Source organism: Pristiophorus japonicus, chromosome 3, assembly GCF_044704955.1.
Source record: "Pristiophorus japonicus isolate sPriJap1 chromosome 3, sPriJap1.hap1, whole genome shotgun sequence".
NCBI classification, from domain to species: Eukaryota; Metazoa; Chordata; class Chondrichthyes; family Pristiophoridae; genus Pristiophorus; species Pristiophorus japonicus.
In genome coordinates, this window is record NC_091979.1 from 244,434,463 (window position 1) to 244,451,106 (window position 16,644).

The 16,644-nt window shown below is 49.2% G+C and overlaps 1 long non-coding RNA gene across 1 annotated transcript in view; it reads right to left on the reverse strand.

The window, feature by feature from the left end:
- Positions 1 to 3,154: 3,154 nt before the first annotated feature.
- LOC139260208 (uncharacterized) overlaps positions 3,155 to 16,644 on the reverse strand; it is a 32,127-nt gene continuing 18,637 nt past the window's right edge. The window contains exon 2 of the long non-coding RNA XR_011592734.1: positions 3,155 to 5,496. This is a non-coding gene — a long non-coding RNA (uncharacterized lncRNA). The remainder of the gene's footprint in view (positions 5,497 to 16,644) is intronic.

The window sequence follows — 16,644 nt, forward strand, 5'->3', positions numbered from 1 at the left end:
TCTTCCGCCAGCAGTATAGCCTCAATTATGACATGCAACTCCTGTTTGTGAGCCTGGGGGGGGGGGGGGGCGTTAGGACCGCCATGCGGGGGCTGCCTGTCTTTCACCAGGAACTCATCATGGTCTGGAACAGAGTCACCACAAAGTGCAGCTCTCCCCGTCTGGAGTGGCGGCTGTCCTGCAGGAGCCGCTGCTCAGGAATCCGTACCTCCATGACCGCGGTTTTAAGTGGCAGGCAGACGAGATGGCTGTGGCTGGCGAGGTGACCAGGGTCAGGAACCTGCTCGATGGCGGAGGAGCGGGCTGGATGGCGCCAGACGTGCTGGCACGGCGCCTAAACTGGGCCAACGTCCGCCGCACGGCCAATGCCATCGAGTCGCTAGAAACAACACTGGGCCCTGACTCCGTTAGGTGTGTTGAGGAGGCTCAAGCACGTGGGGAGATCCCGTCCGCACAGAATTCCTCATCGGCGCCAAGCCCCAAAACCTCCCTCTGGAGCCGACGCCTCACAACTTCAGCCTCCTCGGGGAAATCCCCTCCGTGCCTTTCAGTTCTGCATGGAGGGGTTTCCTGTACGGGCTGCTCCTGCACACTCTCCACCTTGCCATCCTCGTCTGCCGTCTGGACACGCCATGGTGCAACATCTTGCCGTCCGCAGGAGTCGGGTGTCCCCGATGGAGTGTACTCTACGCGGGAGTCCTCCCACTATTTATTGGGGACTTGGCCTGGAGGGTGGTGCACGGAGCAGTCCTGTGCAATAAGTTTTTAAGTCGGTTCACAGGCTCCCAGGCCACCTGCAATTTCTGCGGTCTGGAAGAGTCCATGTTCCATGTTTTTATGGAGTGTGCGAGGTTGCAGCCCCTGTTCCATTATTTAAAGGGGCTGCTCCTCAATTTCTGGCTGCACTTCAGTCTCACACTCCTGATCTTTGGGCACCCTGTGCGGAGGGGAGCAGGTAGGTCCAAGGGCTTCCCCTTAGGACTGTCCCTGGGCACGGCCAAGGGGGCCATCAGCCGGTCCATGCAGCGGGCAGTCGAGGGGGTCATTCAGCCCGACTGCCTGCCTCTCTTCCGCGGTTACATCTGAGTCAGGGTGTCCCTGGAGATGGAGCACACGGTGTCCACTGCGGTGTATGCTCGCGGCCTTCCGTGAGAGGTGGAATGGATTGCATCATCACCCCCGGCAATCACATTTTAATTTGATCATTTATGTTTAAAGTTTAATTTGTTTAATTTGCTGGCTTTAGTGCCCCCTCCTTTTTTAGCCAGAGGGCACTTGTATAATTTCTATTTTTAGTACCCGAAATTTCCACCCCCGCCCCCCCCCCCCCCCCAAAAAAAAGGGGCACTGGAAAAAAAATATATATTTTGGAGTGTGACCCCCGTTGCAGGGGGCATTTGTTTAAAGTGCACAACTAAAATAGTTGAACTGAACTGGTAATATGTAGTGTGATTGTTAAACCTTTTGCTATTAAACCAACTAGTTCTTAATAGCAAAGAACCCATGAAGCAAATACATTAGACGTGGACCAGCCAACGTTGGAGCAGTGAGGCAAGTTCTCGGCCATGGAGACTTGAAAGGTTCCAGTTTCGATGCTAGGCCGGTTCTAAATTAGCCGATTGCAGTGGTGGCCACTATAACTGGCCTTAGCACCCCCGAGTTAGAAAGGAGAAATTGGTTAATGCGATTGCTCTGGATCGCAATCCAGTGCTGTCTGCGTTGGCTGGGTGCATGTGTAGATATTGAGTGAGGCCTGTGATCAAATTGCCTGCCCTCATTGCTGAGGCTCTCAGAAATATTTTGGACAGCAACAACAACAACTTGTATTTATATAGCACCTTTAACGCAGTGAAACAGGAGCATTATGAGATAAAAATTTGACACCGAGCCACCTAAGTAGAAATTAGCGCAGGTGACCAAAAGCTGGATCAAAGAGGAATGTCTTGAAAGAGGAAAGAGAGGCGGAGAAGCAGAGAGTTCCAGAGCTTAGGGCCCAGGCACCAGAAGGCACGACCACCAATGGTTGAGTGATTAAATTCAGGGATGCTCAGGAGGGCAGAATTAGAGGAGCACAGACATCTTGGGAGGTTGTGGGACTGGAGGAGATTACAGAGACGAGGCCATGGAGGGATTTGAAAACAAGGATGAGAATTTTGAATTTGAGGCGTTGTTTAACCGGAAGCCAATGTAGGTCAGCGAGCACAGGGGTAATGGGTGAGTGGGACTTGGTGTGAGTTTTGGATCACCTCACATTCACAAGGCACCAGAACTTACCAAGGTAACCAGCCCTTGTGGAAATGTACCCCAACAAAGAAGGAGACAATGTGTTGAGAAGACGAGAGAGTATTAATGAAGAGATATGGCTCGGGGTTGGGGTGGTGGGGGGGAATAAATGCTGGAGCTGATTTTTCTCGCCTCCACCCCTTCAATATCCGGACGCTGGATTGGTCTCAATATCCGAATTTAGGGGATGGAGCCATTGTCACAGGCCCCGGCCCATCCCCAGAGCAAGCCTGCTCCCTGGCGAGGCCCAGCGTCTGAAAACGGGGCACTAAAGTTGGCCCGGTGCGGCAGACCTGACAGCCCGACGAGAGAGGCGATGAGCTCTGTCGCTGGGGGTCTCCTGGCTGCTGTCCTGACGTCCTTCCGAGCAAGAAATGGCAGGACTACTGCCTGCCATTCTCTGATCCAGCAGAGGAGGTCGCCACACAATGCTCCCGCTAAGGCGTGCACGCTCGCGGCCATGCAGTAACCGGAAAGGTCCCGCGCAGGCCACTCACCGGCTTTTCCTTTGTAAATCCCGCCCGAGATTTAAAGGGACCGCTCATTTAAAGAAACAGGCCGCGCAGAGCAAAGCTCAGCTTACATGGAAACGTTGGTCAACTATTTCTCTTGCCTTTCGTGCTGGGCATCAGTGATAGGAAAATTGGACCTTTTGTATAGTGCTGTTGTTTAATACCCTTCCCCATCTCTCTCTCTCTCTTTCCCCACTCACCCTCCCCCCTCTCGTACCCTGCGCCCCCTCCCTCTTGTGCCACGCGCCCCTCCCCTCTCTCGTACCCCACTCCCCCATTCAGCCCCTCCTCTTTCCCTTGATGGACCGAATGATTTGTATTTGAATTTGTTTAATTTAAAAAATATCAACATGCACTCATTTTAAGCCTTTTGACAAAATCTTTATTTATTATGGAAATCTCAGTGACGATGAAGAAAGATATTACAGCGGCTCATCTTGCCGTCCAATGTACAGGACTGGGACACTCAGCCAGAGACATGACTTCATGTTCTAGGTCGCTGTGAACTTGAGCACAAAAATCCATCAGTAGTGGGTGGTCACAGTTTGTTTCATTGCATTCTTTCCTGAGCTATGGTCACTTCATCATGTTTGAGAATTGCAGGTTCAATCAACACTGAATGAAACAATTCCTTATGAAGATTGCAGTCAAGACAAGTCTTGCATGGATTAAAAGTACAATTACTGTACAATCATTATTTTCATGTTGATTCACTTTGTTAGGGAAAGTAATTGTGTCTAAATTAAAAATTTACCTGGTAAGTCCCCTTGTGACGTGTTCTTCCGAAGGGGTGAGTTTGTGACCTGTTTAGTGAGTGACTTTTCAAGCTTGCTTGCATCTGACAGGTGTCAGCCGTGGCTCAGTGGATAGCACTCTCGCCCCGGAGTCAGAAGATTTGGGGTTAGTAATTCTGGTTTCCTGCCCCCCACTCTTCCCATTTTGACCTTGCACTTATTACGATTTAGGGTGGAAGCTGAGAGGCTGAGCAGGAGAGCGTTGGAATAATCAAGTCTCGAGGTAACAAAGGCATGGATGAGTGCTTCAGCAGCGGATGAGCTGAGGCAGGGGCTGGGACTAGGACTGGCGGGGGCTTGGGGAGGGGGGAGGGGCGAGGACTAGGGGAATACTCATTTTTAGCGTGGAAGCAAGTCATCCTTGACCCCGAGGGACTGCCTATGATGATGATGAGGGGCTAGGACTGGGGGAAGATGCCTGTGCGTGAATTTTTTTAACGTGGGGGTGGCCGTTGCACACCAGCTACCGTGTTCCCCAAAACTTAACTTCGAAAAGAAAAAGAAAAGACGTACATTTATATAGCGACTTTCACAACCTCGGGACGACCAAAAGTGCTTTACAGCCAATGACGTGCTTTTGGAGTGTAATCACTTATGTGGGGAACGCAGCAGCCAATTTACACACAGCAAGCTTTGATTCCTCACATTGCTTGTCTCGGATCCAGTATACAAAATTTTCTCCAATTAAATAACGGGAAGACCGAAGCCATTGCCTCCGTTCCCTGGCCACTGACTCCATCCCTCTCCCTAGCCACTGTCTGAGGCTGAACCAGACTGCTCACAACCTGGGCGTCCTATCTGACCCTGAGCTGACTTTCCGACCCATAACCTCTCCATCACCAAGACCGCCGATTTCCACCTCGGTAAAAGCACCCATCATCCACCCTTGCCTCAGCTCATCCGCTGCTGAAGCACTCATCCATGCCTTTGTTACCTCGAGGCTGGCCTCCCATCTTCCACTCTCCATAAACTTGAACTCATCCAAAACTTGGCTGCTCTCATCCTCATCTAGGCCCTCATCCTAATTCACACCAAGTCCCATTCACCCATCACCCCTGACCTACATTGGTTCCCGGTCCGGCAACACGTCAATTTAAAAATTCTCATCCTTGTTTTCAAATCCCTCCGCGGCTGTAACCTCCTCCAGCCCTACAAACCTCAGCTCTCTCTGCTCCTCCAATTCTGGCCTCTTGCGTATCCCCGATTTTAATCGCTCCACCATTGGCGGCCGGGTCTTCAGCTGCCTGGGCCCTAAACTCTGGAATCCTCTCCGCCTCTCTACCTCACTTTCCTCCTTTTAAGACGCTCCTTAAAATCGAACAAGCTTTTGGTCATCTGTCCTAGTATCTCCTTCTGTGGCTTGGTGTAGAATTTTGTTTGATGATTGTTCCTGTGAAGCACCTTGAGACGTTTTACTACTTTAAAGGTGTACTATCTAAAGCTTTTAACCAGCACCTCCGTGTAGCAGCAGCAGCACCCTCTAGTGGCAAACATCAAACTTGCTTGTGCAAGTTTAGCACTAACGCAGGTTCCTGGTTCCCGATCTGCATTTAAGTCTCCCAGAGCAACTTTTAAATCACTATGCCTGCAGCCTGCAGCTCTGCTTGTATAGAATCTGCTCTGCAATAGGAAAGGGCAGAATTTCACATCTCTACAAACCCAGGCTGCTGAATGATCCACTTCTTAAAACATAACGAAGAGTGTAAGATGTTCTTGTGGCTGCACAGTTGAGCTTCAGTTTCAGAATTGATGCAGATTTGATTAAAGTCAGGGGCAGTTTTTTTTTAAATCATGGGTTTGAAAATCGTATGGTGCAACATCAGTAACAAATATTAGTTAATGAGCTCCTATAGGACTTTTCAATAAGATCAGAAAATGCTGGAAATACTCAGCAAGTCAGGCAGCATCTGTGGAGAGAGAAACAGAGTTAATGTTTCAGGTTGATGACCTATCAACAGAACTGGAAAAAGTTAAGCGATGTAACCAGTTTTAAACAAGTGCAGCAGCAGGGAAAGGGGGGGGGGGTTCAAAGGGGTCTGTGATAGAGAGTAATTAAAAGGACAAAAGGGGGTGATGATGGGACAAGTAAAGAAACAAAAGATGGGTGTGGGGGAAGTGTAAATGGTTACAGCAGAATAGCAGCGAGGGAGGGGAGCCTGGGAAATCTAGCAAAACAGAGAGGGTTGCCGTGGTCCAGGAATGTGTCGGAGAAAGGTGGTTGGACCCCAGGGTTGCAGGCGACCCAGCTGGCCGTGTACCGAGAGGGGATCCCCTCCCCAGTAACTCGCCTAGCCCCTCCGCTTCCCTGGTCCTGGCTCCTCCCCCAGTCCCTGCCCCTCCCCCAGTCCCTCATCATCGTCATCATAGGCAGTCCCTCGGGGTTGAGGATGACTTGCTTCCACACTTAAAAATGAGTACTTAGGTGACTGATGAATTCCTTTTTAAATGGTGGAAGATGCCTGTGCGTGAATTCTTTTAACGTGGGGTGGCTGTTGCACACCAGCCACCACATCCCAGCCCCTCCCCCATTCCTGGCGCCTCCCCCACCTCCAGACCCTTCCTAGAGGCTCCTCTTCAATCTCCTGTTTTAGCAATGGTCTCGGAGTGTGATTCTTTACCACGTTAAAGATACTAAGTAAACGTGGGTTGTTGTTGGCAAACCATTAACCCGAGGTTAAAATAGCGGCGAGAGGGCCTTCAGCAAAATATAAAACGTGACTTTGAAACCCGCTGACTCTTCACTTCGATGCCGGAGACTTTGACTCAGCGCTGTGGGATACACTCCAGCCCCGGGAGCAAAGGTGAAAGGACATTTAACCCAGGCTTCCTGCGAGGAACTCAATGCAGTTTCCGAGCAGCAAGATTTGTTCTGGGGAAAGGAGGTAGGCGACAGCACAGGAATCACCATCAGTTCTAATTTGCAAGTAAGGAGATGGCAGCTAAATCAATGCGAGAGAGGAGGGAATGAGAGCTGGGAAAGAAACAGAAAAGTGGGAATTGAGAAGGCAGGACTCGGAGATGTGTAGAGATCCCTGAAGGTAGCAGGACAGGTAGATAAAGGTGGTTAAGAAGGCATATGGAATGCTTGCCTTTATTAGCCGAGGCATGGACTACAAGAGCAGGGAGGTTATGCTTGAACTGTATAAAACACTGGTTAGGCCACATCTAGAGTACTGCGTGCAGCTCTGGTCACCACATTACAGGAAAGATGTGATTGCACTAGAGAGGGTACAGAGGAGATTTACGAGGATGTTGCCTGGACTGGAGAATTTTAGCTGAGGAAAGAGTGAATAGGCTGGGTTTGTTTTCTTTGGAACAGAGGAGGCTGAGGGGAGACCTTATTTGATATGTTCTTACGATACAGTATAAATGCACACGAGGCCCTACTTGAGAGAAGGTCAATCTGTGACCAGTTACCTTTATTACCAAGACCTCAAGGGATGAAGGTGGGTGGAGCTTCCCCTTTTATACCTAAAAGTCCAGGTTAGGTGTGTCTCCCACAAGATCACCCCCTTGTGGTCAATGTTCTCAAGGTGTACAACTTAGGTCAGCTTATACATGGGTTACAATGATAGTTGAATACATGACATTATTGAGGTGTATAAAATGATGAGGGGCCTGAATAGAGTGGACAGGACGGACCTATTTCCCTTAGCGGCAGGGTCAACAACCAGGGGACATGGATTTAAAGTAATTGGTAGGAGGTTTCATGGCAATTTGAGGGGAATCTTTTTCATTCAGAGGGTGGTGGGGGTCTGGAACTCACTGCTTGAAAGGGTGTTGAGGCAGAAACCCTCCACATTTAAAAAGTACTTGGATGTGCACTTGAAGTGCCGTAACCTACAGGGCTACAGACCAAGAACTGGAAAGTGGGATTAGGCTGGATAGCTCTTTGTCGGCCGGAGCAGACATGATAGACCGTGCTGTAAATTTCTATGATTCTGTGAAGGGATTACATACGGCGTATACACGCCCTGTGTGTTAGTAATCTGCCTGTATCGGTGTGCAGAAACTCCCTGAACATGGGCCTCATACACCAGCCGAGTCCCCAAAATAAACTCGCCGAACTGGCTTTATTTTTGTGTGCGTTTTATTTTTCAGTGTTTTGTGGAGTTTCACGGGGTCACGGCCCTTGACCCTTCTGACACACTTCTCCCTGTGCAGCGGTAAGCACACAGCGATCTAGATCTCCCGGGAGTCGAGAGATTGTTGTGATTGAGGGGGGCGGACGGGAAGCCCCCCCCTGCGATGTGCTGGCAAATATCGTCCACAAAAGGAGTTCACGATCTGGGAAAAGGTGTCGGCGAGAACCAGTTTCATCACCTTGTCGATGTAGATGGAGTAACTCACCTTCCTCAGCCTTCTCTGCTTCTTGCCACTCTTTGCTGTGACATTAAACTTCTCGTCCTCATGTTCAAATCCCTCCATGGCCTCACCCCTCCCTATCTCTGTAATCTCCTCCAGCCCCACAACTCCTCCCCCCCCCCCCCCCCCACCCCGAGATTTCTGCGCTGCTCTAATTCTGCCCTCCTGATTATAATCGCTCAACCATCGGTGGCTTCTGTTGCCTGGGCCCAGGCTCTGGAACACCCTGCCTAAACCTCTCCGCCTCTCTCATCCTCTTCAAGATGCTCCTTAAAACCTACCTCTTTGACCGAGCTTTTAGTCACCTACCCTAAAGCTCCTATGTGGCTTGGTGTCAAAGTTTGTTTGGGATGTTTTGCTACGTTAAAGGTGCTACATAAATGCACAGTTCTGGTCTCCATAGTACAAAAAGGATAGAGAGGCACTAGAGAGGATCCAAAATAAGATTTGGAAGGCTGAGGCTGGAAACTACCAGGAAAGATTGAATGGGCTGGGGCTCATTTCGCCAGAAATGAGAAGTCTGAGGGGTGACCCGATAGAGGTCCTTAAACTGATGAAAGGGTAGACATAGAGAAGATGTTTCCACTTGTGGAGGAGACCAAACCTAAAGGCTATCAATACAAGATAGTCACTAATAAATCCAATAGGCAATTCAGGAGAAACCTCTTTACCCAGAGAGTGGTTAGAATGTGGAACTCACTCCCACAGGGAGTATTGAGGTGAATAGTATAGATGCATTGAAGGGGAGGCTGTGTAAACACTAGGGAGAAAGGAATACTGAGAGGGTGCAATGAAGTGAGGTGGGAGGAGGCTTGTATAAACGCCGGCATGGACGAGTTGGGCCGAATGGCCTGTTTCTGTGCCGTAAATTCGCTGTAACATTGCCGAGAATTCCCAGCCATCGGTCTCGGTCAATCCGGCAAGTTTTCCTTCGGGATGGCCATTGGCTGCTGCCCGTCACCCGCGTCCCGGTAGCACGGCGGGACAGCGAGACGAAGGCAGCCCGTGCCTGTGTGGCAGAGGCACGGTGTCCCGCGTCGGAAGGCACGCTGACTGTTGGCAGGCAGTCACCAAGCTGGGGAACTGGGTCCACAGACTGAGCATTACGTGAGTCAGCAGTCTATGGAACTCAGTTCTCATGGCCGGGCACCGGGGGGGGGGTAGTCAAAGCTTCATCCAACGTTCAGATATCGCATGCACCAAATCACCTGTAAATACACAGACACAAAATCACCGCTTCACTTAGTGCACGACAATACTTTCTTAAAAAAAAATCAAACTCACCAAGGAGTTTACCTGTGACTTTCCCCGACTAACGTTTCAGAGATCGACTCCTTATGTTGCTTATGACTGAATGTTTGATCTGTGTCGGGGGTTACATAGAGGCAAGAGTTTCCTGAGAGCATGGAACAGTCTGGTGATTTGCACTGTAAGAACTTGTATTTATATAGCGCCTTTAATGTAGTAAAATGTCCCAAGGCACTTCACAGAAGTAGTATGCAATAAAAATTTTACACCGTGCCGCATAAGTAGCAATTAGCGCAGGTGATCAAAAGCTTGGTTAAAGAGGTATGTTTTAAGGACTGTCTTGAAGGAGGAAAGAGAGGAGTAGAGGTTTAGGGAGGGAGTTTCAGAGCTTAGAGCCCAAACATCTGAAGGCACGTTCACCAATGGTTGAGCAGTTATAATGAGGGATGTTCAAGAAGCCAGAATTTGAGGAGCGCAGACATCTCGTGGGATTGTGAGGCTGAAAAAGATTACAGAGATAGGGAGGGGCAAGTCCATGGAGTGATTTGTAAACAAGGATGATAATTTTGAAATTGAGGCGTTGTTTAACTGGAAGCCAATGTAGGTCAAAAAGTACAGGGGTGATGGGTGATCTTGACTTGGTGCGGGTTAGTACCCGGGCTGCTGAGTTTTGGATGACTTCAAGTTTAGGTAGTGTGGAATGTGGAAGGCCGGCCAGGAGTGAGTTAGAGTAGTCAAGTCTAGAGGTAACAAAGGCATGGATGAGGGTTTCAGCAGCAGAAGAGCTGAGGCAGGAGCAGAGGCGGGCAATATTACGGAGGTGGAAAAAGGCGGTTTTAGTTATGCCGCGGATTTCCGGGTCAAATATGACACCTAAGTTACGAACAGTCTTGTTCACCCTCAGATTGATGCTAGGGAGAGGGATCGAGTCAGTGGTTCGGGAACGCAGTTTGTAGCAGGGACCAAAGACAGTGGCTTCGGTCTTCCCAATATTTAATTGGAGAAAATTTCTGCCCATCCAGCACTGGATGTCGAACAAGCAATCTGACAGAAGTGGTGGAGTGTAGAGCTGGGTGTCGTCTGCGTACATGTGGAAACTGACGCCGTGTTTTCGGATGATATCACCAAGGGGCAGCATATAGATGAGAAATAAGAAGGAACCAAGGACAGATCCTTGGGGGACACCAGAGGTAACGAAGCCCTGCAAGTTCATTTCTTGCAAGTGCCTATCCAATTTCTTTTTGAAATCATTGATTGTCTCCACTGCCACCAACCCTCGAAGGCAGCGAGTTCCAGGTCATTACCATTCCTCACATCCCCCTGTATCTCTTGCTCAAAACCTTAAATCTGTGTCCCTTAGTCCTTGTACTATCAGCTAATGGAAACAGCCTTTCTCTGTCTACCTTATCCAAACCAGTCATAATCTTGTACACCTCGATCAAATCTCCCCTCAATCTCCTTTGCTCCAAGGAGAACAATCCCAGCTTCTCTAACCTAACCGTGTAGCTAAAATCCCTCATCCCTGCAACCATTCTGGTAAATCTCTGCACCCTCTCAAGGACCTTCACATCCTTCCTAAAATGTGGTGACCAGAACTGGACACAATACTCTAGTTGTGGCCTAACCAGAGATTTATAAAGGTTCAGCAGAATTTCCCGGCTTTTGTACTCCATACCTCTATATATGAAACCCAGGATCCCATATGCTTTGCTAGCTACTCTCTCAATAGGTCCTGCCACCTTCAAGGATCTATGCACAAGAACCCCCAGCTCCCTCTGTCCCTGCACATTCTTTAGAACTGTGCCATTAAGTCTATATTGTCTCTCCCTGTCCCTTTTGCCAAAATGCATCACTTCACACTTCTCTGTATTAAATTCCATCTGCCACTTGTCTGCCCATTCTGCCAGCCTATCTATGTCCTGTTGCAGTCGATTAGAATCATCCTCACTGTTTGCCACACCTGCAAGTTTGCTATCATCGGCAAATGTTGAAACTTTATTGTGTATTCCAATATCCAAATCATTTATATATATCAAAAAAAGCCGTCGTCCTAGCACTGACCCCTGGGGAACAACAATGGGCCAGAAATCCCGGCCTCCCAGGTACGTACGGAGTGTGTACGTACCCGGGAAGGCATCGCAAAAGCCAGTTTTCAGCGCACAATGCGCATACGCTGAAAACCGGCTTTTCCGACCCGTCAAGCTAGACCTCCACATCTCGGGAGCGAGGACATTTGCAAGGGCAAGATTGCGGTATTTACCCGTATCTTGCCCAGAAAATGTCCTCAAAACGCTTGGCACCTGATAAAAGCAGGCGCATAGCCTACTTTTACAGGCGTAAGAGTTTAAAAGCATACAAAAATATAATTAAATTAAATTAAAAAAACACATTTTTAAAAACCCTGCCCACTACGTTACATTTATTTTTAACCATAATTTTAAAACTTTTTTAAAAACTCCGAAAATTTTCTTTCTCTAAGATATTTATTAACTTTAATTTTAATTATGTGAGGTGTGCTTTTTATTTTTTATTATGTGTTTAGTGTGTTTTTTTTTTCTCATAATAGCAATGAGAACTTGTGGAAACCCTTCGGACAGGAGTGTGCTTTGTAGCGTGGGAAGAGGCAGCCTCCCCACCAGAATCCCAGGCAAATTCGTAGAAATGTTTCAGGTCAGACGCAATTTCAGCCCAACTGTCTACCATCCTCCAGTCTGAAAATCAACCATTTACCACAACTTGCTGTTTTCTGTCCTTAAGCCAATTTCTTATCCAAGCTGACACTGACTCTCTTATTCTTAACCAGCCTTCTATGTGGCATTTTGTCAAACACTTTCTTAAAATCCATATGGGCTTGCTGCCATTGTCCTTCTAGGTGGTAGAAATCGCGGGTTTGGGAGGTGCTGCCGAAGAAGCCTTGGCGAGTTGCTGCAGTGCATCGTGTAGAGGGTACACACTGCAGCCACGGTGCGCTGGTGGTGGAGGGAGGGGATACTTTTGCTCGTGGATGGGGTGCCTATCAAGTGGGCTGCTTTGTCCTGGATGGTGTCGAGCATGAAAATTCCTATTGAGGGAATGCTATTGCAGAGTTACCCTCACATTTCAGATGGCGGGCTGAATAAACAAGCTGCAGGAAGAATAAAGTGGCGGTTTCCAGACTGTGGACTATTTGTTCAGAGGGTTTTCTTGGAACCCTTGCAACCCCTGCAGAAAGTTTAATCTGTAAAGGACAAAATTGTGGGGTTTTTTTGGAGAAACTTTTTTCAAAGGGCCAGGGGCTGACTGCTGCATGGTGATATCTTGCACAGTCAGGTGACATCTCGGTTAGTTTTAATAAACCTGTAATTTATAGGAGGAAACAGGAGAGATTGAGGGAGGGCAGAGATTGATACACTTCTAGACAATGTTCCCATAAAGCTGTGTGGCAGGGCAGCACTTGCGAGATCCCGTGCAGCTTGTGAGCCAGCTTTTAAACGCAAAAAAAAACACATGCGCAGCTTTGTGAATGGGCTGCACAGCCCTCTAAAGGGGCTAGGTGGCCCCCCAAAAATTACAGGGAACATTGCTCCCAGCGACCCCCTGCAAATATTGACACACTCCCAGGGACCCCCTGCAAATATTGACACACTCCCAGGGACCCCCTGCAAATATTGACACACTCCCAGGGACCCCCTGCAAATATTGACACACTCCCAGGGACCCCCTGCAAATATTGACACACTCCTAGGGACCCCCTGCAAATATCGATACACTCCCATTCTGGTGAATCTGTGCTGCTCCCCCTCCAAGGCCAATATACCCTGCCAGAAATGCGGTGCCCAGAACTCAACACCGTTCTCCAGCTGGGGTCTAACCAGAGCTTTATATAATTGCAACGTAACTTCCACCCTTTGTATTCCAGCCTCCTTGAGATAAAGGCCAACATTCCATTAGTCTTTTGTTCCTGTCCACTAGCTTTTAGTGATTTCTGTAATTCCGTCATCTTAGACCTCGTTGTTTGCTCAGGACGAAGGGGAGCTTCACGGAAGGGCTGCTGTGGCCGAATGTGAAATGGATAAAGGACTCGATAAAGGGCAGCCACAAAAGCACACCTGGTAATGCACTACGGAGAACGATTCCACTGCCCTCGCTATCTGAACAACACTGCTGACGCAAGCCGAACAATCAGTGTGTGTGGCACTTGGGACTGAACCTTTACGTGACAGTTCCCTGCCATTTAAGGCAAGGAACTCACTAGTTTCTTTCAAATGGGAGAGGGAGCCTCAGTTAAAATAGTGCACAGATGAATGTCACGCGAACATACAACCTTCAAAGAAAAAAAAAGACTTGCATTTATATAGCGCCTTTCACAATCACAAGACGTCTCAAAGCACTTTACAGCGAATGAAGTACTTTTGGAGTGTAGTCACTGTTGTAATGTGGGAAACGTGGCAGCCAATTTGCGCACAGCAAGCTCCCACAAACAGTAATGTGATAATGACCAGATAATCTGTTTTTTTGTTATGTTGATTGAGAGATAAATATTGGCCGGGACATCAGGGATAACTCCCCTGCTCTTCTTTGAAATAGTGCCATGGGATCTTTTATGTCCATCTGAGAGAGCAGACGGGGCCTCGGTTTAATGTCCCATCCGAAAGATAGCACCTCTGACAGTGCAGCACTCCTTCAGCACTGGAGTGTCAGCCTAGATTTATGTGTTCAAGTCCCTGGAGTGGGATTTGAACCCACAACTTTCTAACTCAGAGGCGAATGTGCTGCCCACTGAGCCACAGCTGACACTACAGCAAAGCAGCAGGCCATTCGGCCCATCGTGCCTGTGCCAGTTCTTTGAAAAAGCTCTCCAATTAGTCCCACTCCTCTGCTCTTTCCTCACAGCACCGCATTGTTTTTCTTTTCAAGTATATTTATCCAATTCCCTTTTGAAAGTTACTATTGCATCTGCTTCCACCGCCCTTTCAGACAATGCACTCCAGATCATAACAACTCATGGCAAAAAAAAAAGATTCTCCCCTTCTGGCAAAATTTGCCTAATTTCTTAGCACATTAAGCAATTATCCGCTAAAATCATACCCAGTGATTTCTCTAATCCAGTGCACCATTCACTCCCTAATCCAGTGCACCATTCCCTCCCTAATCTAGTGCACCATTCCCTCCCTAATCCAGTGCACCATTCCCTCCCTAATCTAGTGCACCATTCCCTCCCTAATCCAGCGCACCACTCACTCCCTCCCTAATCCAGCGCACCACTCACTCCCTCCCTAATCCAGCGCACCACTCACTCCCTCCCTAATCCAGCGCACCACTCACTCCCTCCCTAATCCAGCGCACCACTCACTCCCTCCCTAATCCAGCGCACCACTCACTCCCTCCCTAATCCAGCGCACCACTCACTCCCTCCCTAATCCAGCGCACCACTCACTCCCTCCCTAATCCAGCGCACCACTCACTCCCTCCCTAATCCAGCACACCACTCACTCCCTCCCTAATCCAGCGCACCACTCACTCCCTCCCTAATCTAGTGCACCATTCCCTCCCTAATCCAGCGCACCACTCACTCCCTCCCTAATCCAGCGCACCACTCACTCCCTCCCTAATCCAGCGCACCACTCACTCCCTCCCTAATCCAGCGCACCACTCACTCCCTCCCTAATCCAGCGCACCACTCACTCCCTCCCTAATCCAGCGCACCACTCACTCCCTCCCTAATCCAGCGCACCACTCACTCCCTCCCTAATCCAGCGCACCACTCACTCCCTCCCTAATCCAGCGCACCACTCACTCCCTCCCTAATCCAGCGCACCACTCACTCCCTCCCTAATCCAGCGCACCACTCACTCCCTCCCTAATCCAGCGCACCACTCACTCCCTCCCTAATTTAGTGCAACACTCACCCCCCCACCCCCGGACCTATCTGTGGGTCATGATTCTCTCTGTTTGTTGATGATGGATCAACCTGTCGACTGACAGGGACCAACAGTGTTTGGTCTGGTTTTTAGTTTCTGGAGCTGATGCATCGAAAACTTTGTGAAGCCTCGACTGAACCTTTTAACTGAAGGTATGTAAAGCCCGTGATCGTGTGACAGGCCCAACCATGCCGCTTTGATTACAATCAAACTGATCGTGCTCTTGTAGTGTCAGAATCTGCATATGCTGTAACTGCCGGGATTATTTTCCTCCCTCCTTAGGCTCTTTAGTTGGTGTTTTATGGTTGCCAACCCTCCAGGATTGCCCTGGAGTCTCTAGGAATTAAAGGCTAGTCTCCGGAACTCTGCTTCCAGCAACCAGAGAATCACAGAATGATACAACACAGAAGGCTGCGATGTATTTGCTTTGTGGGTTATTTGCTCAAGAATTCATAGCAACACATTGCTATTAAGAACTAGTTGCTTTATTAACAAAGGTTTAACAATCACACTACACATTACCAGTTCATCCACCAGGTTCACAACTGCATACCTCATCGTGGATGACCTAGACCCAACTGGGGTTTTATTGAGTCTTGTGAACATCATGTGACTGGCTAAGCCACTCACAATGCAACAGCTCTACAACTATTTTGTTGTAATCAGAAATCATGTGCCCCCTGATTAAAGGGGGGGGGGGGGGTCACACTCCAAAAACTTTTCAAGTGCCCCCTTGTTTTTTTTTTTGAGGGCACTAAAACACAAATTATACAAGTGCCCCCTGGCTAAAAGGTGGTGGTGGGGGGGGGAGGGCACTAAAACTGACAACAAACAAGTTAAGTTTTAGACATTAAAACCAAATTAAAATTTGGTTGCCGGGGGTGATGATGCACTCCAGTCCCTCCGGCGCCCACCTCTCGCGGAAGGCCGTGAGCGTACCGGTGGACACTGCGTGCTCCATCTCCAGGCACACCCTGGCTCGGATGTAACCGTGGAAGAGAGGCAGGCAGTCAGGCTGAACGACCCCCTCGACCGCCCGCTGCCTGGACCGGCTGATGGCCCCCTTGGCCGTGCCCAGGAGCAGTCCTACGAGGAGGCCTTCCTACCTGCCTGCTCCCCTCCGCACAGTGTGCCCAAAGATCCAGAGTGTGGGACTGAAATGCAACCAGAATTTGAGGAGCAGCCCCTTCAAAAATTGGAACAGGGGCTGCAACCTCGCACATTCAATAAAAGCATGGAACACGGACTTTTCCAGACCGCAGAAATTGCAGGCAGCCTGGAAGCCCGTGAACTGACTTAAAAATATATTGCACGGGACTGCTCCGTGCACCACCCTCAGGCCAAGTCCTCAATAAATAGAAAGAGGACTCCCGCGTAGAGAGCACGCCATTGAGGACCCCCGCCTCCTCCTCTGGCCATGGCGTGTCCGGACGGCAGACGGGGATGGCAAGGTTGAGAGTGTGCAGGAGCAGCCCGTACAGGAAATCCCTCCGCGCAGAACTGAAAGGCACGGAGGGGATTTCCCTGAGGAGTCTCAAGTTG